This window comes from Urocitellus parryii, chromosome 8 (assembly GCF_045843805.1).
Source record: "Urocitellus parryii isolate mUroPar1 chromosome 8, mUroPar1.hap1, whole genome shotgun sequence".
NCBI lineage: Eukaryota > Metazoa > Chordata > Mammalia > Rodentia > Sciuridae > Urocitellus > Urocitellus parryii.
Window position 1 is genome coordinate 24747385 of NC_135538.1, and position 27408 is coordinate 24774792.

The 27408-nt window shown below is 34.2% G+C and overlaps 1 long non-coding RNA gene across 1 annotated transcript in view; it reads right to left on the minus strand.

Annotated features, from left to right (window-relative positions):
• LOC144256594 (uncharacterized) overlaps positions 1 to 27408 on the minus strand; it is a 55220-nt gene that overhangs the window by 6381 nt on the left and 21431 nt on the right. The window contains exon 2 of the long non-coding RNA XR_013344163.1: positions 1491 to 1550. This is a non-coding gene — a long non-coding RNA (uncharacterized LOC144256594). The remainder of the gene's footprint in view (positions 1 to 1490; positions 1551 to 27408) is intronic.

Below are 27408 nucleotides of genomic sequence, written 5' to 3' on the forward strand. Positions count from 1 at the left end.
AGAATACATTAACATATACTGATGAAGATGATGATGTAGGTTTTGGGGAGGAAGGGACAGATTTGTGTTGAAAGGTAAGGTAAATATTCATACAAGTATAGAAAATATCAAATAGTCTGCTTGCATAAGTACATTTATATATAATTTCTTTGGATAACAAAGATTGTGATAATAATTACTATTTTCACTGTTGTTTTAATGATACTTTAACATCTAAGTCTTCAAATATAAGAAAATGGGAAAATATGATTTTTCATAAAAGCTTTAATGTGGTTGGTTGAACTACATGATAGGAATAGTAGAAATACATGAAGAAGATTTGAAAACATAGTTTAAAAACATTGTAATAATGTATAGCAAGTGGCATTACTTTTATCATTGTATTACTTCTATCAAAAATTAAGACTTAATATAATTTTACCTATCATAAAATTAATACCACTTTTAATTTCTCTATGTATGTTCTAGAAATTAATTCCTTATTCTTTTACTTAGTTTTTATGAGATTTTTCTATGTTAGAATTTGTACTAGTTTCCATTTGTATCACAAGTTAGGATTTTATTTCTTTTATGTCTCTCCAGCCAACTGAATCTTATCCTTGATTTTATCTCATGAGAATAGAGAACATTTTTACTTTAATCCTTCTGCATGTAATTTAGTTTCCCCTATCCATTTTCATTCTTATATATCTTATTGGCAGAAACTTTTTCACCAGATACCCAGGTATTAACTTTCTCTTTCATTCTCTTTGCTAATTTTTATCCCTCTTTCTTCTGAAATTGAGATAGTTTTTCTAAGAACATCTCCCATCTTTAGGTCTTCAATAAAATTGCACTATCCCCCAGTCTAAATCACGTAGAGGAAAAAAATCAGCATTATTTCCTCCTCTTTATTCACCTTCATCTCCTCTTCTTCCTCCTCTTCTTCTCATGGTCTGATAGATTATATATTTTCTCAAGGAATTTTAAGGATTTGGGAGATGTAAATGTTTGGTTTAGTTGGTTTGAAGGAGGAGGTTTTTTTCAGAATTTGTGCAGTAAGATAATGGCTTTGATCTGGTAGCACTACTCAGATGCCCTTGATCTCCGGCAAAACAATAAAAGTTATCCATTAGAAATTGGAAAGAGTAAATTTTAAAGCTCTTACTAAAGAAATAGTTCCTAAGGATTCTATATATAACTGGCTAATCACACATACACACACACACGTCTTTTAACATATTAAAATTAAAAGAGTTTTTGGCAAATAATATTATTCTTACAATTTATATGTACTTTAGTGTATGATAACAGGATATAATTACAAAGATAGAAACAAATGTTATTCATGCCATACCCTATTGTATATATTGCTCAGAATAACAATTATTAAACTGTTATGAGTTTTCATTCTGCTCTTACTTTCATTTTATACAGCTGTTGATATAAATAATATGTTAATGGAAAAGAAAATGATACATAAAAAAGAAATAAGCAGTAAGAACACCCACCTCTACATTTTGCAAGAATGAGAATGATGCTCTGAGCAGTTTTCTTTAATGATTCAATACCTGGAATTATACAATCAGGTCAATCATTGATCAATGAATATTTGGTATAAATTTATTCATATTATTTTTTAAAAATCTACATTTTCAAAGTACTGATATTCTAACAGTAACATGAAATTTCCTCTTTCTTGCTATACAAATGTATAAAAGCCAGACTTACGAATAAGAGCTATGTGATTTCAAGTGGGAAAAATGAAGAATAAGTTTTATACTGTTCAGTGTTTAAAAAAAAAATATATATATATATATATATATATATATATATATATATGGCATCTGTTTCATTTTCTTTTGTAAATGATATGGGAAAATTTTAAATCTATAAGAACTGTTTTGTTGAAAGATAGGGATGTCACTGTGTACTAGGACAATTGACTAACATGTGTGAGTCCCTAGATTAAATCCCTGGTCACACCAAAACAAACAAAAAAGCAAAAATCCCATTGAATTTCACACAGTCTCTTGCAGCTTCCTACCAAAAATTTAAAACAGAATAAATAAATCACAAGACAGGGACATAGCTGAACTATTAGCTGTAATTTATAACCTTTTATAAATTTACATAATCTCCTTTTATACCTTTACATAATCTCGTAAATGCCAAGTGAAAGAGGTTGCATTTGTAGGCAAGCCTGCAGAGGGTTGTGGTGTGGGTTAATACATATCCATGTGTGACAGCAAAAAAACAAGATTGAGAACTTTCATATGAAAAGACTCACCTCCAAAGGGGAGGGTTGGGAGGTGAGGGGGAATGGGGGCAGGAAAGATGGTGGAATGAGATTGACATCATTACCTAGGTACATGTATGACTGCACATACAGTGCGACACTACATCATGTACAACCAGATAAATGAAAAGTTTTGCTGCAATTGCGTGCAGTGAATCAAAATGCATTCTGCTGTCATATATACCTAATTAAAATTAATTAATTAATTAAGTTTTAAAAAGACTCACCTCTCAGTCCACATTTTCAATACTATGTTCCCTTAATTCTTGGTTCAAAGGCATTATTATGCTAAATCAAGCCCCCCCCCACCCATACTACTCATGTTCAGTCTACATCTTTACCATCTCAAACAACTCAGTCACAAAAGCAGGCTCCTTACAAATAAAGTCTCCAAATTCTGTTCATAATGCACATTGAGGACTTTCATGCTACATCTTCAAAGCTAGGAAAAAAAATTCTGACCTAAAAAGTCTGAGTATGTTGGAAGAAGAAAATGTTCTAGCAATTGAAATAAGATTCTCCTCTACATCTCAAAAATATTGATTAAGCTCACATCATGAACTTTAAATATAAATAAATATGTCATTTTTAATAAAGGGAATGAAGTCATTAAACTGATAAACTTCAAGTCAAAACATAAATTAGTTTGTTGAAGAAGTTGGAAGTCTCTAGATACATGGTCAAATGGAATAATACTCAGTTAATTTGTTTAATGTACAAAAATATTTGTAAGAGTCTTAATATGGAAAAACAAAAGTGACCAATGGGCTTATTATAATTTTTGAGTCAATGATTAATGTTTATATTGAGGAGAAAAATAATTTATGCCACAGAATTGCTTTCCATTTCTATTGTGTCTCTTAACAAAATATGCAAATACACTCTGTTCTTTTCTAAGCTGCATAATGAATCTATGAAAACCATGGCAGAATAGACAAAACTATCACCTTAATTCCTCTAGAATAATGGTGAGTAATAAACATTTAAGATCTATTAATCTTCAAATGACTGGTCAGAAAACAAACGGGTTTTTTTTTTTGTCTTCCAAATTGTCTTATAAAATATTGAAATAAATGTTTCTATCTATGGGTACACATATATGAAATGGACTCAGGTCGAAGATATATGGTAATTTGCCATTCTGTTGCTTTCTGGTGTACTGAATAGATCCATATGAATGCATTAAATAAAACGTGTATAAATCAAATGCATGCATACCACAGGCATCTTTATGGGACTTGGTTAGTGACAGACTCTCTGGTTTTCCTTCCACATGGAGTCATGTGTTATTTTCACTTTATCACAGTTCGGAGTGGTAAGTTTTCTTCATGTTGGAATCATGTATGGATGTGTCATGGATTAGAAACAAGATAACAGTGAAACACCTGCAAGGTATCATGATTTCTTCTTTCATCTCCAACCAGGCTCCATTCTCACTGAAGTATTCAGCTTCTTTCCATGATGAACAAAACACACTTGATGTTCAGAAGCTTCAAGGATCACATTTATCCAAAGCTAACCTCTCCCAATATATGACTTGTTAGTAATAGTTCAGCTCCCTTTACAGGAACAGTGATGTTTGAAAAACAAAATGTGTACGTAGATGATATTTTTAGGCAATTTTAAAAGCCTAAAAAACTTTGGAATTATTTAAAAAAATTGATCTGATTCATTTGCTAAAACTTCTTTTCTTTTCTTACACTCATCCTTAATCTACTCATAAAATTACTGTAGTAGACTTTAAATACCATTATATTGTGCTATGATATGAATTGTATGTATAAACTGTTATGATAATATGAATATACTTTTTAAACAACATTAAAAAGAATTTTAGAAATGACCATTATTTCATAATGGAGGTGTTGATGGTATGAAAGACAAACCCACTACCTTAAAATCATGTTTCATGTAGCTAAGATCATTTCACTGTGAAACAAAGCACTCTCCTAAAGCATAGTAGAATCTCAAATACGTGACAGAGCTGTTTACTAAAAATAGAAATGGCTCCAGCTGAATTATCAGAGAGGCAATAAGTCAGAATATTCTTAGAGTTCACACACACCATATGACCTACGAAAAGGAGAAGTTTAAAAATAGAAATTTGGCTCAAGAGAGACAAACAATTCCCAGAGCATTCATTTATGACTTCAGCCTGGAAGGGAATAAAAACTACCTTCCTTCCTGTTTTATTTAGGGTTTTCAATGCTGTGATCAAAATTCTCAAAAAAGAACAACTTACAAGAGGAAAAATTGGGGGCTAATGGTTTCAGAGGTCTCAATCCACAGATGGCCAACTCCATTGCTCTGGGCCCAAGGTGAGGCAGTGCATCATGGGGGAAGGGTCCAGAAAAGGAAAATTGCTTAGAGCAGGCAGAGAAGGATGGGGGAAAGGGGCATGGGGAAGATGCACTCTTGCAGGGCACACTCCCAAGTGTCCTACTTCTTCCAGTAGGAAGTCCATTCAGACTATGAAGAACTGATTAGATTACAGCTGCCATAATAAAATAGATTTACCTGTGAATATTCCTGCATTAATGAGAGTTTGGGGGAAATCCTCACACCTAAACCATGATTTCCATACTTTTTTGTTTTGTGTATCAGTACATAGGTGTCCACATGCATGCCTGCATGCATGAAAATGTGTTTATGCATGTTTACTTTACTTTTTTTAGGTTTTATTTTAGCTTGCACAGATCGAATAAAAAATAACTAATAAATTTCATAGAGATTATTTTGTTTTCTGAGGGCTATAATATTATATTAAAGAGCAACAATGACAATCTTTATGTCCAGTCAAATAAAGAGAACCTTTTGCCAGTGACAGAAATATTCTTTCAGATGAAGCATCTGAAAGTATTCCTATTTTTAAGCATGAGTTGTTACTGTACCATTTACAGTATTACAGAACATTAACTATAAGGCAAGTTAACATGACCTTATTTTAAGAACTACTTTTATGTTTTATGTATAGGAGTAAAATCATAATAATTGAAATTCATGAAATATAATCCAGATATGCTTTTTGATCATTAGATATTACATATCTATTAAAAAATATGAAAGAATATTCTTTTGAATATTGGTAGTAGATTCACAAATCCACTAAATTAAAACAGTTTTCACTGTTCAGTTTCCCATGTGTGTTTATTTGCATAATTAATTTTATTTACTCAAGTGTACACTGAGTGTGACTTGTTGAAAATTAGAGACACACATTTTTGTTTCTGAGAGTGCAGGTCCTAGGAAATCACATTAATACAACCATATCGAACCCCGCTCAGAAAAGACTGTCTTGGGAATATATTGTTATTTGGAAGGACTAGAAGGTCAAGAATTCTGCAAATACTCCTATGAATGTAGAGAAAAATAAAACACATTGCCTGATCACAGAAAGTGATGGCATAACTACAACCATCTTCCTTACCCCACCCCAACTTTATGAATACTATTCTTATTCTCAGGAGATTAGAGACTTGATGGTCTTTGTTCTCTCCTTAAGAGAAAAAAAAAATGTTGTTGTTCTCTGTTCTTAAGAAACAAAATCAGGCGATGCTTGCTATGCCAGTAGCAAGGGCTAAACCCTCCCCTAAGGGTCCATTATGATCCTGGCCTACAAGTGGTAAGGTTAAAGGGGGAGTTGCTGCTGCTCTTCCTCCCTCTCCTTTTTCTTCTCCCTTCCTCCCTCCGCTCTCTCTCTCTCTGCCCAGAGCCGCCCATCTGAGGGCCTGACAATAAATATGCCTATGCCTCTATCTTTGGTGTGCCTGTGTGATCAGTCCTACAACACTTTTCTTGCAGAAAAACTTTAGTATAGTCTTTTGAAAACAAAATATATGCTCAATAAGCATTTGCAGGTCAAGAAAAAAAGAGGACCACCTTGGAAATTCTCTCATAGATGAGCCTTAGATTTTATATTGTTAGAGCTGAATTTTTTTTTCAAAAGCTTCCTATGGGCATTTATTAGCAAAGATATATCTTAAGCTATCATAATTGGTAAAACCCCTAAAATAGTATTTGCAGAGGCTGAATTTCTAAATGAAGAATGATAAATATGAAAGACTGAAGTTCAGCTTAAATTGTGTAGAAAGTATCAGTCTTGATTTTAACAAAAACCACTTTCAAAGAAACATTTATAGGATTATCATTCTAAAAAAAAAAAAAACCCAGGTAGCTTCTACACAGAGAAGTTAACACTGTTTAAAGACAAACTTAAGCACATTGAAATGTAAGGAGTTCATTTGAGCAGACATTGATTCATTGGGCAGCACCAGGACAGGAGTGGCTGGGGCTCCGATGAAGGAATGCAAGGGAAAAGTTTCACAAAGTTCATGGGAGCAAGAATAAGAATATAACTGATTAAGGTGGAATAATAGCCTTAAAACTTTCCTGTAGAGGTTAATTGACAATTTCTAATTGGTGAAGTTCCTGGTAAGAGGTTACTTGGCAGTTTCTAATTGACGCAGCTTAAGTTTCATTTGTCTAGGATGCCATGATTTACATTGAGTTGGGTTTCCTGTTTCAGCTTCCCCAGTATCTGGGATTACAAATGTGTTTCCCTACACCTGGCCTCAATTAATTATTTTTTAACAACACGTTACCACAAGTTTTCAGTGGTTTACTCATTTACTTTGGGACCTTTTAAAATAGTTAACAGTACTCAACATCCCCATATATTTACTTTTTAAAGTAGGTTACTGCTATGAGATTGATATTATGCTATGTGTTCTTTTGTACTCCATGTGTCCTTCTCTCCTTGCGAATTCTTTCTAGTCACTCTTGGAACATACTTTACAAGAATTAATAAAACTTGGAAATGAAGCCTTTCTGTTTGGGGTTAGCTATGTGACTTTATTCCTTTGAAATTTGTTTTCAGAGTTTAAAGTTTATTGCTTTGTACCCAAATGTGATAATAAATCTCAGTGAAAAATTGTTAGAAACCGGTTTTGTTAAATCTTTCATAATTTTAATATTTAAACAGAACAAGTTCATTGTAATGCTGATGATGGCTAGTGCTTTATAATAAAGAATTCACTGGTATTTGACTCTGGTTCCTGGAAGGGGTTTTTAAAACTTTTCCACTTCCACAGTGTTAGGAGTGTCGTGGTTATTCATAAGTTCTGAGACTGCATGAGTTCACTGCAAATTGGGGAACTCCTGATGGGCTTCTAGAAAACTTTAGGATGTTGTTGGTCACCAGAAAGACCAACCACAAAATTAAAGATTGGAGATTTTGATGTATTCTGCTTATTGTTTAGGGATAAAGGAGATTTAGACCAATCACAAAGCCAATGATTTAATCAATCATGTGTATGTAATGAAACTGCAATTAAAAGTCTGGACACCAAACCTCAGGGGAGCTTCGGGGTTGGTGAACATATAAAATCCAATATTAATATCTAACTTTGATTCAGGAGGGTAAATTATGTAGGGGGAAGCTTTGAACATCTATGTTCAGGACTCTCACAGACCATATCTTCTGCATCTATGCATTTGATTATTTCAGATCTTTATCCATTTCAATACAAATGTGAGCATGAGTAGATCACTTTGCAAAGTTAAATAAAATCCAGATAAAAATCCTAGATATAAAAATAAAAAGCTTGAGGTTAAAACAAACAAGCAAAAAACACTGGATAAGATTCAGAATGGAACAGACCATCTAGAGAAAAAGACATAGCAACACGAATTATCCCAAAGGAAACAATATGAAAAAGATGAGAAAAAAACAACCCACAAAATCAGTGAGCTCTTTCAGCCGCCTCATGTAATTGGAGTTAGTGAAAGAGGAGAGAGAGAAGAGAGAGAAAAATATATTTGAAGAAATGATAGCAAAAAGCCCAAAGTTGATTTTTTTTATTAGTTGCTCAAGACAATACAATGATCTTGACATATCCTATATTTGATTCAAATGGGGTATGAATTCTTATGTTTCCACGTGTACAGATTGCAGGATCACATTGGTTGTACAGCCACGTTTATACATACAGCCATGCTAGTGTCTGTTTTATTCTGCTACCCTTCCTATCCACCCTCACTTCCCCTCCCCTCCCATCACCTCTCTCTACCCAATTTACTATGACACATTTCTCTCTCTCTTTTTTTCCTCCCCCCTCACACCATCTTATATGTAATTTTGTATAACAATGAGGGTCTTCTTCCATCTTCCATGCAATTCCCCTTCTCCCTCCCATTCTCTCCCACCTCTCGTCCCTTTTTAGTGGTAACCTTCTTCTCATGCTCTTCCTCCCTACTCTGTTTTGAGTCACGCCCCTTATATCAAAGAAGACAATCAGCAGTTGTTTTTTAGGGATTGGCTAACTTCACTTAGCATAATCTGCTCTAATGCCATCCATTTCCCTGCAAATGCCATGATTTTGTTTTTTTTTAGTGCTGAGTAATATTCCATGGTGTATAAATGCCACATTTTTTTTTATCCATTCATCTATTGAAGGGCATCTAGGTTGGTTCCACAGTCTAACTATTGTGAATTGTGCTGCTATGAACATTTATGTAGCTGTGTCTCTGTAGCATGCTCTTTTTAGGTCTTTTGGGTATAGTCTGAGAAGGGGAATAGCTGGGTCAAATGGTGGTTCCATTCCCAGCTTTCCACGCAATGTCCATACTGCTTTCCAAATTGGCTGCTCCAATTTGCAGTCCCACCAGCAATGTACGAGTGTACCCTTTTCCCCACATCCTCGCCAGCACTTGTTATTGTTTGACTTCATAATGGCTGCCATTCTTACTGGAGTGAGATGGTATCTTAGGGTGGTTTTGATTTGCATTTCTCTGACTGCTAGTGATGGTGAGCATTTTTTCGTGTATTTTTTGATTGATTGTATATCCTCCTCTGAGAAGTTTCTGTTCAGATCCTTGGCCAATTTGTTTATTGGGTTATTTATTTTCTTGTTGTTTGATTTTTTGAGTTCTTTGTATACTCTAGAGATTAGAGCTCTATCTGAAGTGTGAGGGGTAAAAATTTGTTCCCAGGATGAAGGCTCCCTATTTACCTCACTTATTATTTCTCTTGCTGACAAAAAACTTTTTAGTTTGAATATGTCCCATTTGTTGATTCTTGATTTTAATTCTGGTGCCATAGGTGTCCTATTAAGGAATTTGGGGCCCGATCCCATGAGATGGAGTTGATTTTTTAAAAATAAAAAATATAATCCTATAACTGAAAGAGCTCAGCAAATTCTAGCATGAGAATCATGAAAAAAAAACTACATCAAGGTGCACTATAGGGTCTGGGGATGTGGCTCAAGCGGTAGCGCGCTCGCCTGGCATGCGTGCGGCCCGGGTTCGATCCTCAGCACCACATACCAACAAAGATGTTGTGTCCGCCGAGAACTAAAAAATAAAAAAAAAAGTGCACTATAATTAGAGATTAGAAAACTCAATACTATTTTGATATTATTTGTGAAAAAATGATCTATATATTCAAAATAATTTAATAGAGTCCAGCTAGATAACTAGAAACCAGTAAGATAAAAATTTACTGTTGAAAGGCAAAGAAACCAGAATAGCCAAAATGGCTGTGAAAAAGAAAAAAAAATTGAGGATGTTGAATCTGATTTCAAAAGTTACTGTAAACTATAGCAACGAGAGAGTCTGTCACTAGCAAAATCACAGAGCACAAATTCTACAAGATTATACAAATATTCAGTCAGTTGACTTTTGACTAAAGTACAAATATGATTCCACATTGAAAACAGATTTTTTTGTGGAATGATGAAACTATTGAAAACCAATATATAAGTAAATGTATTGCTTCCATTCCTCATACCTCATACAAAATTTAACTCAAACTTTACCTTGAACCTATAAAAAACTACAATGACAAACCTAAAACTATAGAATTTATAGGAGAAAACAAAAGCAGCAAATCTTTATGACCATGAGATTCAGGCAAAAATGACTGAAATACAACCCACAAAGTATAATCTATACAAGAGTAATTGATCTTTTTAAGAAATTCTGTTATTTGAAACAGATTAGTAGGAGAATTAATAGACAATGCATACACTGAGAAAAATATTTTAAGTGAATCAGATATTCTTACATCCAGAGTATAACTATAAGTAGATGAAAATATTAAGTTTTATTACAGTTGTAATATCAATGATAAAAAAACCTGGAAAGCTGCAACTCTCATACACTGATGGTAGGAATGCAAAGTGTCAGTCATTTTGGAATATATGCTAGTAGTTTCTTAAAAAGTTAGATGAGCTTATCATACAACTCAATAATAGAATTCTTAGGCATTACACAAATATACTTAAACAAAATGTGCAATTTTTTTTTTACAGTGGCTTTGTAATCATCCAAGCTGGAAACAACCCAAATATCTTTTGACTGGCATATGAATGAACTGTGATGCATTCAAACAATGAAATGCTACTCAATAACCTAAGAAAGAATAAACAGGTGATGCATAAAATAACTTGGATGAATCTCAAATACACCATTCTAAGTGAGAGAAGCCAGTTCCAGAAAAGTAAATACTCTATGATTCTTTTTGTATGACATGCTGAAAAAGGCCGATAGAAATTTATACATATAAATTTATACATTTGTAAGAGTTATATTTTATGAAGTGAAATCAAAATAATCCAGAGGAAAACAAATTGTAAAGATGATAATATTAATGATAACCACCTTCAATTTATGTAACATTGTTTGGTTTACAAAGGCATTTTATTTGTATTTTCTCATTTTCTCCTCAGGCCCCTGGGAATTTGTATAAATCTGAGTCCTGATTAACAGAAATTGACTCTAATTTAACAAGTTTCTTCCATTGCTTCATTTCCATTGCACATCTCAATGACAGTGATTTTTAGTAACATCATCAATAAATATGGAATTATTGCTATTATAAAATGTCTTTTCCTCCCTTTTACAACATGTAAGGGGAAAGTATATAGCACATTAAAAACAAAAGTTGTCATTGCACTTTGACTAAAATGCAAAAAAAAAAAAATCACACACACACACACATACCACCAAATTTAGGAACGCTGTTCTAAGCAAGTATTAAAACTTGGGAAATGTAGTGAATAAAGCTAGATGGAAAATAAAGAGTCATATGTTTTTTAAAGTCTATACATATGATCTAACCTCTGATTGTCCTATTCCCTTAAGCCACATGCCTTGTAATATATTTTTACAATGTCAGCTTTTCAATATCACGTGGATTATTAGAATTTGTATCTACAGCAACCCAAATGTTTGAGACCATACCCAAAGAAATAATAAGAAGAGAATGAAGGGAGGTCTTTATCATTCATATTTATAACCAGTCTGGTTTTTAGCTATTCTCAGCTCCTTTGGTTGTAAATTTTAACCCTGCTCTTGAGTTTTTAATTCATCTATACATTTAGAATACAGTCCCACAATAAACAAATCCTGAGATATATTATATGTGTATATGTCTTGCATTTTTTTCAAATAAATTACACAAATGGATTTCTAGAAAAACCTTGAAAGATGCATGAATATATACATATACATGAATATAAATAGCACCAGCACACTGCTACATTTATATTGAATGTGTTTACATCTATTTTTTCCATAAGCATCTATGGGATTTCCATGATGATGTTGTTTTAAGGATAATAGGAAGCAAACACTTTCTGGTGATGCAATTAAATCACCAAGCATAAAGATATCTAAACATATCAACTGACAACACAGCGCTGCTACGAGGTAATGCTCCAACATCTGCGACACTGAAGTTAATCATGACTCTAGCAAGAACATCCTCCATGTGCTGCATAAGAGAGACACTAATTAATCATTAAGTGGCCTTACATCATACAGGCCTGCTGCTTCTGTTTCAAATCAACTGAAGTGGTGCAGAGCAGCAGTAGCAGGAGCAACAGCAGCAGCTCCAAATATTAAACATGAAAGAGAAAGTGTGGATTACTGAAACTCTGAGAGGACGGTAGTTTGCAACTGATACTTGAATTGTTTAATAAATAAGCACCCAACCTCACTTTTCTGATTGATGGACTGTATTGGCCACTTGCCAGAAGCATTTTCTAATTTACACTAATAGGAGGTAAATTTTCCCTGATTGTGGAGGTGTGAGTTCTTGAGACTTCCCACTTTACATCATGAAGGAATACGATATGATAGATGCAGTACTTTCCAGCCTTTACAGTGGAGGGCATGGTCCATTATTTGAGGGATTCACACACTCTCTACCCTCAGAAATATTTTTATTGGTTCTCAGAAATATTTAACTAGATTAGTCAAACTATCAGGATGATCTCATTTTATGTGAGAGATCTAGGAAATGTAGAAGAGATCACAGATCAAAATAAAAATTTCTAATAGCCACTAACCAAAGGAATCCATTGTTAAAATGTGTGTGTGTGGGGGGGGGTGTTCTTCCAGTCACAGGAATAGCTAACCTTTACTGAGAGCTTCCAGTGTGCTGGCCACTCTTACAATCTTTTCACACATATACTCAGTCCTCACAATAATCCAATATGATAGGTACTGCCTTAGTCCATTTTTCTTGTTGCCATTACAAAATATCCAAAGTTAGATATCTTATGAGGAAAAGATATTTAGCTCCCAGTTATGTGGCTGAATGCCCAAGATTAGGCAGTGCCACAGGTTCATCCACTGGTGACAGCCCCCTTGGCTACTTCATGATGCCATGGATGGCATCATGGAAAGAGAACATCCAAGAGGGAGAGGTCATATAGGAAGAAGGAAGGCCAGGAATGATTCAGGAACCAGTCTTGCTCTCAAAGGAACTAACTTGGGTCCTCTGAAAGCTGCATCAAGGATATAACTCACAATTACCTAATTAATTCACACTAACGATGCCCCTCCTACTAAGGTTCCTCATTATAATACTGTCACATTGGAAATTAAAAACATGAACCTTTGTGGATGCAATCAAACCATAACTAAAAGACAGCAGACATTGTTATTATTATTACTATTATTATTGATAGCAGGTAAACTGAGGAACTGAGAAGCTTAGTAATTTCTCCATGTACATATATTACATGGCAGAACTTGAATTTTAAATCCCACAGGCATACCTTGCTGTGGAAATTCTCATAAAAATATATGTTTACATGCCACTGGTAGATTTACCTCAAGCAATTGTCAAGGCAAATAGGACCAGAAATGAAGTATTTCTCAGCGTTCTCCTATCCATGTATCCACAAGAAGCCTATGATTACTTAAATTGGTTCATTGAATCAAGCCTCTTTAATATTTTTTGCTTTTCTTTGCTAGGAAAGAACAAAATCTCTGTTCTATATCTTAGCCACCGCTGCCTCCTGGGAAAATGTATCAACTTTAACAGATTGCAGCAATATTTTTGGTTATCCTTAAGTGGACCCATGATTTTTGTTCTTGGAAATTGTAATTATGATTAGAAAATACTATTAATATCGTTAAACAATACTTTGAGTGGAAGAAGTCAGATAAAAATATCATGCATACTCCATAATTCCATTTATATAAAACTCAAGAAAATGCAAACCAATCTACAGTGAAATAATGACAATCACTCTTTTCTTGGAGAAGGGATGGAAAGGGCAAGTGTGAGAAAGAGACTAAAAAGTAGTATGGGAGTCTTTGGGGGATGATGGACATATTGTCATCTTGATTGTGATGATGGTTTCACACATATATACATACGTCAAAATTCATACTATACACTGAAAATATGTGCAGTTTGTGGTATTTTCATTATATGTAAACATATTTTGTTTTAATGCTTAAAAGTCAGAATTCATTGGCTTCTTGTTTTTTTCCTGTTACTTTAACCATATTGCTCATATTACACAGTACTTTTTTTTACTTCTTCTTCTGTTTGGGTTATTGTTTGTCTGCTAATGCCTTTCAACATGCTTCAGGCAAGTTTACTGTAAAATTCATGAAAATTAACCTTCAGATGTCTCATTTGAAGTTGTTTCCAAAGAACTATACATAATTTGAATTTATAATTTTATATTACTGTTGCTCATTAGTTTGCATAATATTACATAAGCTTCAGAGCCCACAAATCCTAGATTGCCTCCTGACTGAATTTCTCTTGAGTATTGTTATAAGTAATTAAATCATTGAGTTAAGGAAGTAATGGTGTTCTATTTTATAAAATAATGCCAAGTTTTTTTTTCAAAGTGGTTGTTCCAATTTTAAACACCTCCCAGTGAGATGAAAACGTGTCTGAGATCTCATTGCTCCATATCTTTTCAGCATTTGACATTTCCATACTCCGTTTCAACCTATGTCTGATAAATATTTGGATCCTCCATAGATTTGTTTTTATAGTCTACTGTTTCTATTTATTTTGAGGAATAAGATTTTCTCTCCTTTTATATATTTAGAGTAAAAGACATTGTCTATGAAAACTTGTAGATAATATGAGGCGCCACATACTTTTGAATTCTTCCAAATAGTCCAGGAGAAGTGTGGCATACTTTTGAATTCTTCACAATCAGTCCAGGAGAAGTGTGGCATTGGGGAGAGAGATTTATGGGGTTTTCATAGGGCACTCACACAATTCTATTTGTGAAGGCTCTACCCTTATAACCAAATCACATCACAAAGTCCCCACCTACAAATACCAATCGTATTAAGGATTAGGACGTGTTTTGGGAGACACAAACATGCAGCCTATGACAGGTACCAAGAATTATATCATAAATTACACTAGTATCTCAGGGTATGAAAGGTTTCAAAACTGACTTTCACTAGTTAAGAGGACTGGATAATTTCCACATCTTCTTTATTTCTAACATGAAGACCTTTATCACAAAGATAGCACTGCCTCTAATTCTGCTAATTTTTCAATTTTTATCTTCCTTGCCTAGCTCAGTTCTATTCAACTTCTCATCTTCTGATGTCTGCTTAAAATACAGTAGATGTCTTTAATAGAAATCTAGCGAAAATTTACACTCAACTCTGGTTGTTTTCGTTTCTAGGATATTGACCAGTAATTCTTCATTGTCTTGTTACCTAATTTTGTGTTAATTTGAATGTTTTTGTCCCCTCCTCCTATTGTTCTTAGAGAATAGGTCTGAATTAGGTAGTATATTAGTAATGGAAGATAAATTCTAATTAGTATTTTTTCAAGTAATGTTTTAAATTAAATTATCATACTTAGCATGATTAATTTTTACAAAGTGAATACACTTGTATAACCACATCAGAAAATAAAATGTTTCCTACACTTGAGAAATTCCCCTCATAATTTCTGTGTCCCTATCCACTAAGGTAACCACTGTCCTGACTTTTAATACTATAGATTAGTTTTGCCTGTTTTTGAAATTTTTAGCTCAGGGCAAAATATGATTAAGAGAAAACCTGACACTCTCAAGGTAACTCTTTATATCAGGAGAGACAGATACAAAGGCAGAAAGCAGAATAGAATTGATCTGAGAATTATGGCTGGGAAAGTACTGGAAGGTATTACTAGGATGCAGAATGGACTAGAATCATAAATATAACAAACCTATTATATTTTTTAGAAAATGGACCTGTCAAATAATACATAAGTCTGGACTAAACAAGTCTATAAGCACCCCAAACAGAATCCTCATACAACATGAAGTGTGTTGAAAAAGTTTTTTGTTTTCCAATTAGCTTATTTCCTCCTAATGTTCATTTTAGATGTAGCCAAAGAGGATAAATGAACAGAAACAATATGCTGCAATAGAATCAGAAACTATGAAGAAGAGGGGACTAGTAGCAAAGGAGAAAAATTTGATTTCATTTAAGGGACATTTCCCACAACATCACACACACACACACACACACACACACACACACACACACACAATATCTATCTACTGGGATTTGAGACATAATAATGTTCCAGAAACTATATTGCAGCCCCCATCCTTCTTCTTCCCACATAGTAATACTTATTGTAGATCTTGTCTTTGTATTACCACTATGTAGTATTCTCTTGAATGGATGGGAAATCTTTTTTTGGGGGAACTCATTGTTTTTCTAGACCTAAAGATGCCAATTCCAAACTGCGTATGGAAAACAGTGCAGGTCATCTGGGGATCCTAGAGTCTGAACTCAGAATGTCAGCTACAATCGACTGGATTCATTTGGAAAGTGTTTAGTATGTCATAAGGGTAGAAAGAGCAAAGGAATATTGTGTGACCAGAGGAGTTGAATGTAGTATATCAGGAGAAATAAATATTGTTCTTAACAAAATTTACATCCCAGTTTTTGTAGCCCTTTAGAATTCAGATGAGGCCATATTCCTAGATTTGTCCAGTGGCATATAGATGTGAGTGATATATACCTAAAAAGTTTGATATTTTCTCCCTTGTTGAGGTGACCCAGTAAGCTCCTTTGATATAGTTGGAATATGTTGTATATTTGTAAAACAGCCAAGTCTCTATCAGCATGAGTCTCTAAAGAACTCCACAAAGTACAACTTTCTATTTTTTTAAGACACTGAAATTTTGAAATTATATGTCACTGAAGTGCTACTTAGCCTATCATTTCTAGTACAGAGATGTTATAAAATATCTCTCGTGGCTATTTCCCAAAGCTTACTTATCCAAGACATTTGTGACCCAATCATCTCCTTGGCATGGGAGGTCTGGAATGAGGTGAAAGTGAAAGCATATGTAATATGGATATCTTTCAAAGTAAGGGGAGATGAAACTATCTTTATTCACAGTTTATACCTCCTGAGAAATTGGCCAATAAAATACAAAGTGAATTAGAGGAAGAAAAAAAAATGTACTCATCACCAGGCAGCAAAATTCTGCCTCTTTAAGGATCTGAAATAGAGAAATAGCTCATCAAAGCAGAGTCAATATCCTAAGGTTACCTGGTTTGTCTTCCTATACTGTATGATACTTAAAGTTTTTAAAAATGTTTCCCAAATGGTTGTTGCTTTTCCAAGTTCTATTTTTCTGAAAGTTCAGACATAGTCTAAAGGATCAGAATTAGGATTTTTTATCTTAAATCATCTACTTTACCTCCATAGCTTATTTCCTTATTTATTGTCATTGTCATCATACATATGTACTATAAGTTCCATTGTGGCCTCACTGCAAGATAGCATGGCAGAGTAAAACTACAGTCTGTACCTACCTTGTCAGGGTTTGGATCCAGGTTCTATCACTTTTCACTCTAAGGGGGGAATTTGGGACCATCTGCTGCCTTAGTTCCATCATCTGTAATATCAGTTGAATATCAATAGCTGCCTCATACAGTTGCTATGAGAACGACTTGAGATCAATGTCAGGCCCATGTTCAGTGCTCTATAAATACAGCTACTCCACGTCAGCTTGGATCTTATCTGTATTGTTCACTAACTTATCTCCAGTTGCCTGTACATGGTTTTATGTGTGGCACCAGAAAATGGCCCAGAGATAAAAATGACTAAACCTACTTATCAATCTAAAAGTAAACACTTTTGTCCAGAAAGTTGAGAATGACTTCAGATATGTGTGAAGAGTCCTGAAAAACATAAATTTATTCATAGGACTTTACAGTAACGGCTTCAATAGCCTTTAATAACTTACTATAAATCAGCTATTTCGGGATAATTTTCTTGGTTCATCTTTGCAAGAATACTTCACCATTAAGTCTGAAAAAATCAATTTAGTACACCACCTATTACCTGGTAATGTAAGTAGTACAATATAAATATTTGTTTGGAAGGCTATGATTGAGGCATTAGAACAACCCATCATCCTGATGCATAATAACTGATAATGATTCCTGGTACCTATTATGCGACTGAAATATCAATGCATTGTTTGAATAAGGCTTTTGGAGCCAAGTACAGAATGTTCATAGCCCACTTTGTGTACTGCTTTTTTTTTCAATATTTTGACCAGACAAAATATTGAAAGCAGATCTCACTCACACCCATGCAAATATGCACATCTGTGTTATTGATCCATGGATAATGCAACAATATAAAAGATACAAAATTTGTTTTATGCTAATACAAGTTAAATACAGATCCATTCGTTATCCAGTACTGAATTATGCATTATACAAAGCAATCACACCCTGTTTCACCTATTCTGTGTTACCATCATTTTATTGTTACTCTCAACTCAAAAAGTGGATGATGAAAGAAAGAATGACAGAGGATATCAAATCATCCGAATTCCACTGCTCATTTTAAACTCTTGAGACTTAGCCTGAGGGAAAAAAAGATGAAAAATTGAGAGCTAAATTCAAATAAAGTTTCAAGTTTTTCCTGGCTTCAATTTATCTGGGTTATGCAAACCACCATTAGCACAAACAATTAAGAGTTCCTCAATTGAGAATTCTGCTTATTTGATATAGCATTTAAGATTTCTCAGTCTTTAAATTCTTAAATCTACACTATTGCTCATGGAGGGGAAAAGAACACAAACTATTCTGTGGAAAAACTCCAGGCTTAGCTGGAAGACGAATTCCAAATGAAAAATATCATTTTCTCAATACTTCTAGTAGCTTCAAGGAAAGGTGTAATTATAAGAATGAGGCCTAATGTAAATATTGTATAAAACTTCTTAGCTGCATACAAGAGTAGCCTGCAGAACACAGTATTATAATGGGCACATCCTTTCTGGAGAAAGAGGTTCATGTTAATTCAAAAGGTCCCTAAACACTACTGGGAGTCATAATTACAGGTTTTGAGGCAGCTTTTCCAGTAAGATCTGCAAGCTTTAGTAGATTTTCACCAAACACACAAAGCTATCTTTCTTTCTCGTATGTACTGAGATTTTATAAAAATTACATCAAAGTTGGCCTCAGGGAAGACCTTGTCACACACACAAAAAATTCTCTCCTAGCTTTAATTTATTTCTAAAAAAATAGAAGTTTTGAAAAGTATTGAAATGGAATTTATAACTCAGTAAGATGACATCTTGTTAGTCAGAACAGGAGCAATTAGAGGATTTTCTTTTCCATACAACTGGGATCTCCTCAATATATCTAAAGTCCTGAAAGCTCCCCTTTCCTGTGGACATGATTATTCTAAGTAATCAGAAACCAATAATTAATTGATGCTTCTCCTGCTCCATCCTACACCAGCATTCATTCTCCTGCATATAAACAGCAAAGGAACAAATAAAGCAAAGTAAATATATATATTTATTATCAGGTTTAAAAAATATTGACATTAACCCAGGAATAGCTTATGTGGGACTCTATCATTTATAAGGTTCATATGTGCAGTTAAAGTCTGATAACTTATGCCTAAGTGGTGAATAAACCCCTCACTCCAAGAAAAAAAATTCTCCTATGAAAAATACTTAACAAAATAAAATTCACAAAATAAATAGTGACAATATAAGCACTTTAGTTAAGTATAAATTTAGTTGAAGGTATTATGACTTTTGCATTGACATGTTGGTTAAAAAGTTTTCAATATGTTTAGTTTTCCTATCTGGAAACTATATAATATAATATGATATAATATCTGAATATAGAATAGGGATTTTCAAAAAGGATAAAAGGAACAGTGGGAGGGTGAAGAGTTAGGGGGGAAAGATGGCAATAGGGAGGGTGGATATGAACAAAGAAAGATAAATGCATATATGGAAGTAACATGCTGAAACACATTAATTTATACAGAAAATGGGTATTAAAAATTATAATTTAAAAAATTATACAATACTCTGGCTTATTCCTGAAAAAAGGTCTCTCATATCTCTAAAATTAAAAAAGAAAATGTTTGGTTGTAATAATTCTTAACCTTATTTGTTGCTTAGTAAAATTGATTTGGCTTTCATCTCTTTCACTCAGACATTCAATAAACAATTATAATCACCCAAATGGGGTAAGTATTATACAGGAAATAATCTAGTCCAGAATCTTCCTTAATTGTTATGATTGTTATAAAAGTTTTCAAGCATTCAAAACTATATAATGAATACTATAATAAAAACATAAATTAATTTCAATAGCAGTTAATATTTTGCCATTTTTTTTGTCAGAAATTGCTTTACCAAAGCATTCAGAAAGAAATTATAGATACCATGTGGTTCTCACCCTAAATAGCTTTAGAAATGTTGCAGTAAAAAATGAAGACATTTTCAATCCAAAAACAATAAAATTGTGACATAAAATTTATGGTATTTCCTTAATGTTATTGCATGTAAAACTTCATATTCATGTCCTCCAATAGTAATCAAAATGCTTCTGCAATTCCTTTTCCAAATCAGGATTAAATAGAGGAACACATATAAGATCCATTTGTAATATTTCTTATAGAAATTTAAAAATCAAAACATAACATGCATGCAGATTAGTAAACAAATTGTAAATAGGGAGCCAGTGAATTAACAGCAACTGCGCTCAGTTAACAGTGACTATTGTGGAGAAATAGAGGAACTGCACAGAAGTATGGTATCCATGTCTGTTGCCTCCAATTAATATCCCAACCGTCCTCCCCAAATTTAACTACTGTCTTGCCTTTCAACAACAAATTGATGTTTCATATTTATTCTTCAAAAGTATCTTGGCTTTCCTTGCTACTTTGAGTAAATATGTACATTTAAGAAATAGTTCTTTCTTTGTATTGATCATACAAAAAAGTAGAAATTTTTAGTGGTACTATGTATGTAGATCAACTTGAGACAGATGGACTCTAAAAAATTTTGACTCTTCCCTAGTCAATAACCATACTGAAAACTTCCATTTATTCGGGTTTTTTTTTTTTTTGTAAAATAACAGTGCTTTGTGTTGAATTTTACCTATCTTTTCTTAGATTTATCTTAGATAAAGGATTATTTTTACATTAATTGAGAGGTTGGTATTGTTTAATTTTCTAGTTATGTTTTACTGGTACACAAAAACTCAAAATTATTTTTATAATTATCTGAAATTTAGAAGCTCTGCTATATTCATTTACTTATTCAAATAGCATATATATATATATATATATATATATATAGAGAGAGAGAGAGAGAGAGAGAGAGAGAGATTCTTTTGAATTTTTTAACTACACACTAATAACTTACTATTGAGCATTTGTTATCTTTTTAATTTTTAAAATTTTTATTTCGTTTTTATTTGTTTGCTTGTTTGTTTTGCACTGACTATAACCACCAGTATAATTTTGAAGGAATATAATGATGGTAGTTTTTTTTCATACTGATTTCAGATAATGCATTCAAAATTTATCATTAATTATATGATCTGTATGTATTCTGCAAGTACATATCATCAGATTAATTTTACTCTTTGCTATATGATTTTTTGTTTGTTCGTTTGTTTTGGTACTAGGAATTGAACCCAGGGTGCTTTGTCATTGAACTACATCCCCACACATTTTTGTTTATTTCTTATTTTGCCTAGAGCCTTGCTAAATTGGAGGCTGGCTTTTGAACTTGCTACACTCCTGCCTCAGCCTCCAGAGCTTCTGGGATTACAGGTGTGCACAATTGTGTCTGGCTGATTTTATAGGTGTTGAAATTTAGCAAATATTTTTTCTACAACTATTAGGATGATAAGAATAATTTTCCTTCTCTGTTCTGTTAATGCAGTAATTATTTTTAAGTATATTAAAACATTAAAATAACTTACATTCCTCAAATAAACCCAAGTTGTTGTTTTATTTTAATCTGTCATCCTTTATCCACATTTCTTGGTTCAATTTGCTAATGTAGTGTTTTGTATTTTTGTATCTGTGGTCATGGACAGACTGATCTTTACTACTTCTTTATTATGGATTACATGACATACTTTGTAATTGAGGACACACCAAGTTCATAATATAAGATGGAAACTTCTCACTTTTTTCCTATTCTCTGAAAAACTTGTTGAAAGTTTGAAAACATTTATTCCTAGTGAGGATATCACTGTACTCTTCTTGGTTTCCATTGTTTCTCTTAGGAGGTTAACTTTCAGTTTTATTGTTGTTCCTTTATTTATAATATGTGAATTTGTTCTCTGGCTATCTTCAATATCTTCTCTTTGACTTTGGGCATCAGTGTATCTTGCAAACTCATCACTAGACTGTTTGCCTTCCAGCCAACTGGAAAGTGAAAAGACTGTGAAGGACTCTATGTGGGAGGATTAATAGAAAACAATATGCACCACTTCTACTCATGGTCTGTTGGGTTCCAGAAAAGCTCGAGGCCAAAGAAAAGGGGAACATGAGTTTGAGGGAGTTGATGTCACAGATTCAAAAAAGGACCCCTCAGAGGAAGTGACATTTAAGGAAATGACAATCAGGGAAACAGTGAATCACAGAAAACTCTTGGGGGAGAATTTTTCATGGAAAAGAGTAGCATTAATCCTAAGGAACATAAAAGTTGGGGTTGTTTTAGAAATAACAATAAAGCAAGTGGTGGCTGAAGCACAGTAACAAGGAGAAAGACTGTGTAAAAGGTCAAAGAGATGGGTGAATAGTCTGACCACTTTTTCCTTTTTTTATACTTCAAATACATGTTAATGGCATAATATATTTCTAAGTATAATGTGAATTCAATAGAGATTTTTAATGACCTAAGTTTTAAAAAGATAACTAATGCTGCTGTGGTAAAAATAAAATGTAGCTGTGTAGGAGTGAAAGCAGAGAGCCCACCCACGTAGCAAGCTCTTTAGCATTCCTGGAAGGAGAGGATTCTTGCAAGCACTCTAGCTCAGTCGTGGTGAAATACTGAAAAGGAGGTACAGTTGGTATTGTCTGGTTCTATTCATTCTCGATCACTTCAGGAAATCCTTTGGACTTCACTCCAGAAAAGATCCAGGGTCTTACCCCCGTTCACCGCATTGAACCCTCATACCCTGGTCCTTGCTCGTGTCCTCTGGAGTCATGGTATCCTCCTCACAGCTCTCCTGCATTCCCCTTGCCTCCCTAGGGTGGATTCTCAAATAGCAGACAGAAGCCATTTTTAAACCACAGTTAGATTACGATTTCCTCTATTCAAAATCCTCTAGTAGTTCAAATATCATTCAGAGCAAAAGCACCAGTCAGGAGAAGCATCCATGTGGTTCCCGGAGAACTTTTCTGTTCTGATCCCTTTATCATCCCATCTGGCTTCTTGTTGCTCCTCTGCCATGGCAGTCATGCTCCCAGCTTAGGGTTTACACTCTTTCCTCTGTTTGGGATGCTTTTCTCATTGATCTTGCATCCCTGCCTTTCTCCTGCCTTTACTGCAGGATTGCATTCTCTGGGAGGACTGTGTGAGCCGAACTGTTGAGGGCAGCAACTGGCCTCACCTCACCAGGTTTTCCATGCACTTACTTCATTGCATGCTTCACATTCTCTTATTTTCTATAATTTATTTTCTAAAATGTATGTCTTTTTACCTGTTTCCTCCACACCCCCATGCTGAATTGAAAGTTGGTATTTTTGTTTTGTTCATTGAGATCTTCCAGTATCTATATAGAGACCAACACAGGAAGGCAGCCAATAAATGAAACTGACCAATTTAGTGAATGAAGGCAGGGAGCTAGAAGACACTGTGAAGGAAACTAATTTCCTCTTTGAGGATGTAGAATTTTATTACAGATAAGAAAACCAAATAAGGAGTAGAGAAGGGTGCTCCATAAGGATCCTGTCGGATAGTATTGGCCAAAGTGCTTTACAGTCGGTACTTAGTCAAGAAACTCAGGAAACCAAGTTTTGGTGTCAAAATAAATATTTTAATTTGAGCTTGTACAATAGTAGAAAAAGAAGGCAGTGTAGCCAAGAAAATTAACTTGTGAGTGGTGAAGAGAGCCACGCTGAAGTCTTCGTCTAGATAATTCATTTACGGTTTTATTGTTTGTTTGCTTCACTTGCTTATTTTGTTTGTTTGTTTAATTTTCATTTTTTACTTGTCTGCCCAGGGTAGTCTGATTTCAAACTCTCAGTTACCATACATAACATAAAGTAAGAGCAAGGTTGAACATATAGATAAGCTCTCTCACTTTTTAGAAGCATAAACATGTACAAATAATCCCTGGGAACTTTTGAGAGGTTGTGATTCAAAGGAATACTCCATGTGCTCAAGGTGAGAATTATTCCCACTTACTAGGAACAATGAGTATGCCCATTGTTGATGCCTAGCTGCCATCTTTTGTTGTGAATCCATGGAAGGTAAAAGAATTGAAAAAGATTTTATCAAAATGACTGAACCAGAAAGGAGCAAGAACAAAGAGAAAGGGCCCAGATTAAATATCACCCCATGAATCTGGCTCATTCTGTGGCTGTGGGCTTTTTAGAAGCAGACCTTTTTCAGTTCTTTTGTTCATTTTATGGGCATCTTTCCCACCCTACTTCTATCCTTCTTTCATTCCTCCCCATTTAGTTTCTCCATTTCATCAATAATCCAATCCAAGTACAAAAACACCACGAATGTTAGATCCTTCAACTGAGCACAATGGGTTTCACATCCTTGGAGTATTCACTCAAGGACTCTTTTGGCACTAAAAACCCTTAAGTTTGAAATCTTTATTTTTCACCTGCAAAATGTTTCCATCAAAATAATAGGATGTCTTTTCTTTCTACCTCCTTTTGTGATAAAACACAGTGGAAAGAAGGACAATTAGTAACTCTGAGCAAGTTGCTCATATTTTATTTGAAATTTGGAATAGCATAAGTAACTAAAAGCTTATCTTCCTAACATTATAGAAAGAGTTCACAACTTATCCTCATCTATTCATCCTTAATATTTATTACTTACCTATCAATATAGTTAATATAAATTTGCCATTGGGAAAGATATATATAATTAAACATGTACAATGATATTTTTAATATCCACAACTGCAAAATGAATTTATGGCTACGACAAAACTTCAATTACAGTTTTACATAACATACAGAAATACATACTAAAATTAATTCCCTTTTGAGAATATTTTTCCTGCAAAGAGAATTTTTACATAATATAATTTTCACCCCTATGAAATATTAATCAATTGCATCTGACAACTTTCTTCACCAACCCATCTACCAGGTACCATTCAAAATGGTTCTGCTATAGTGTCAATGCAGCTTGTCCCCTTCAAAACCTATGTGGAGATATGGCTGCTGTTCTAGAGGAGATGGAAGGTAGGGTCTTTGAGAGGTGACTGGGTGTTGAGATGGACTAGGCCTTTCTTTCAGGAATGTGTTACTTCTTATGATAGCGAGTGAGGTCTCACTCTCTGGGGACTGGGTTTCTTACCATAAAGGCAGGCTGTTATACAGTGAGGCTGCCCTTGTCTCTCGTCCCCTCTCCTATGCCTGTTTGCCCTCCCACTTTTCCACCATGAGATGAAGCACAAGTTTCCTGGCAGTTGTTATTGTGCTCCCAAACTTTCTAGCCTCCAGAACCATGAACCAAATAAAGCTCTGTTCTGTATAAATTAACCAGTCTCGGGTGTTCTGTAAAGCAATAGAGCATAGACTCATACAGATTCATATAATGGTTATCCTTTCAATTTCTTAAAAAATGTTTTGCTATTTTTGGTTATTTTGTAATACTGCAATGTAATCAGTTATCTGAGAGAGTGGGGTGAAATAGGAAAGTCAGAAGAGCCATGAGATTCAATCATTCCTTAGAAACACATTAATCAAGAGCCACTTCTAAGCTAAGATTAAAGAAGCTGAAAATGTTTTACATACCAACTTTGAATTTTTCTTTACACCAACTTGAAGGCAGGAAATGTAAGCAGGACAAAAGAGGAATCCAAAATACCATATAACGAGCAGCTTTACATCCCGGTAATCACCATTCTCATTTCTCACAGGGGACCTCTGAAACTTGGGCCACCTTCCTTCTCAAAATAAATGGTATCCTATGATGGAACTAAACTCTTGCCCCAGCTTCTGTCTGCACAGCATCTCACCATCCAAGGAGATGTTCTTGCTCCTTCATCACTGTGCATATTTTATACAAAATAACCTTTCTGGCAAGCACTCAGATTTATCACTTCCGAAAATTTTACACTGTCTTGATAACTTTTAACTAGTTATCTTTTGAGGGGGGTGGGGGACTAGGGATTGAACCCAGAGGCATTTTACCATTGAGTAATATCCCAATCCTTATAAGTTTTTTTTTTTTTAATTTTGAGATAAGAATTGCTGAGGCTGACTTTGAACTTGTGATCTTCCTGCCTTGTCCTTCCCTGTTGCTGCTGGTATTATAGGAGCGTTCCACTGCACCCAGGGAGTTAAGTGTTGTTCTAAAGATTTTTTTTTTCTCATTTCTATTTATGTGCAACTATAATGATATAACAACTTTAAAGACTGAAATCACAAGATTCCCAAGAACTTGATCAAAAACTTTCAGCTTTCTCACTTTTTGCCCCACACCCAACCCAAGAACAACTAGAAAAAGGCAAATATATGCCTTAACTAATCATATAGAATGTCCTGCTTCTAGGTAGCCTACCGGTAGCTTCCCCATGCCAACTACCTACAGTTAGGTAACTGAAGCCTATCTTATTTTTTTCTTTTTATTGAATCCTATATAACATTAGGATTCATTTTGACAAAATTATGAAAGCATGAACATAATTTGCTCTAATTTATTTCTCAGTATTTCCCCATTCCCTCTCCTCCTCCCTCGCCTGTTCCCTCTACTCTACTAATCTTTCTGCTATGTACTTATAGTGTTTTTTTAAAATTAGTGTATTGTGGATATGATGATGAGATTCACTGTGGTATATTAATATATGAACACAGGAAAGTTAGGTCAGATTCATTCCACTGTTCTATCCCTTTCCCAACCCTCCTTTCTCCCCTTTAATCCCCTTCCTTTCCTCTATCAATCTTTCTTCTATATTTTTTTATCCCCAACCACCACCTAATTTTGGAGTAGCTTCCACATATCAGAGAAAACATTTGACCTTTGACTTTGGGGGACTGCTATAGCCTTTTTTATTTTGTCACTATAAAGCTCTTCTATCCCCTGTGTGTCTTTGAGTCTCTGTCAAACACAAGAGACTATGGCTGCTCCCTTGCACTAGCAAACTCTGAATAACTAGCTTTTGTAATTATTTGGGGGGTAGTCCTTGCTTATTTCCGTAGGTAATAACATTAAGAAATGCAGATCATGAGAGACTATGACAAAATTTGAAAGAATAATTTTACTCAGCGAATTTTGCACTACTTCCTAGGCCTGATACAATAAAAAATTTCGGAGTTCCTTAGCTCTATTTTGAGGAAAGTTCTTGTTTACCTGTGTACACGAGTGGTC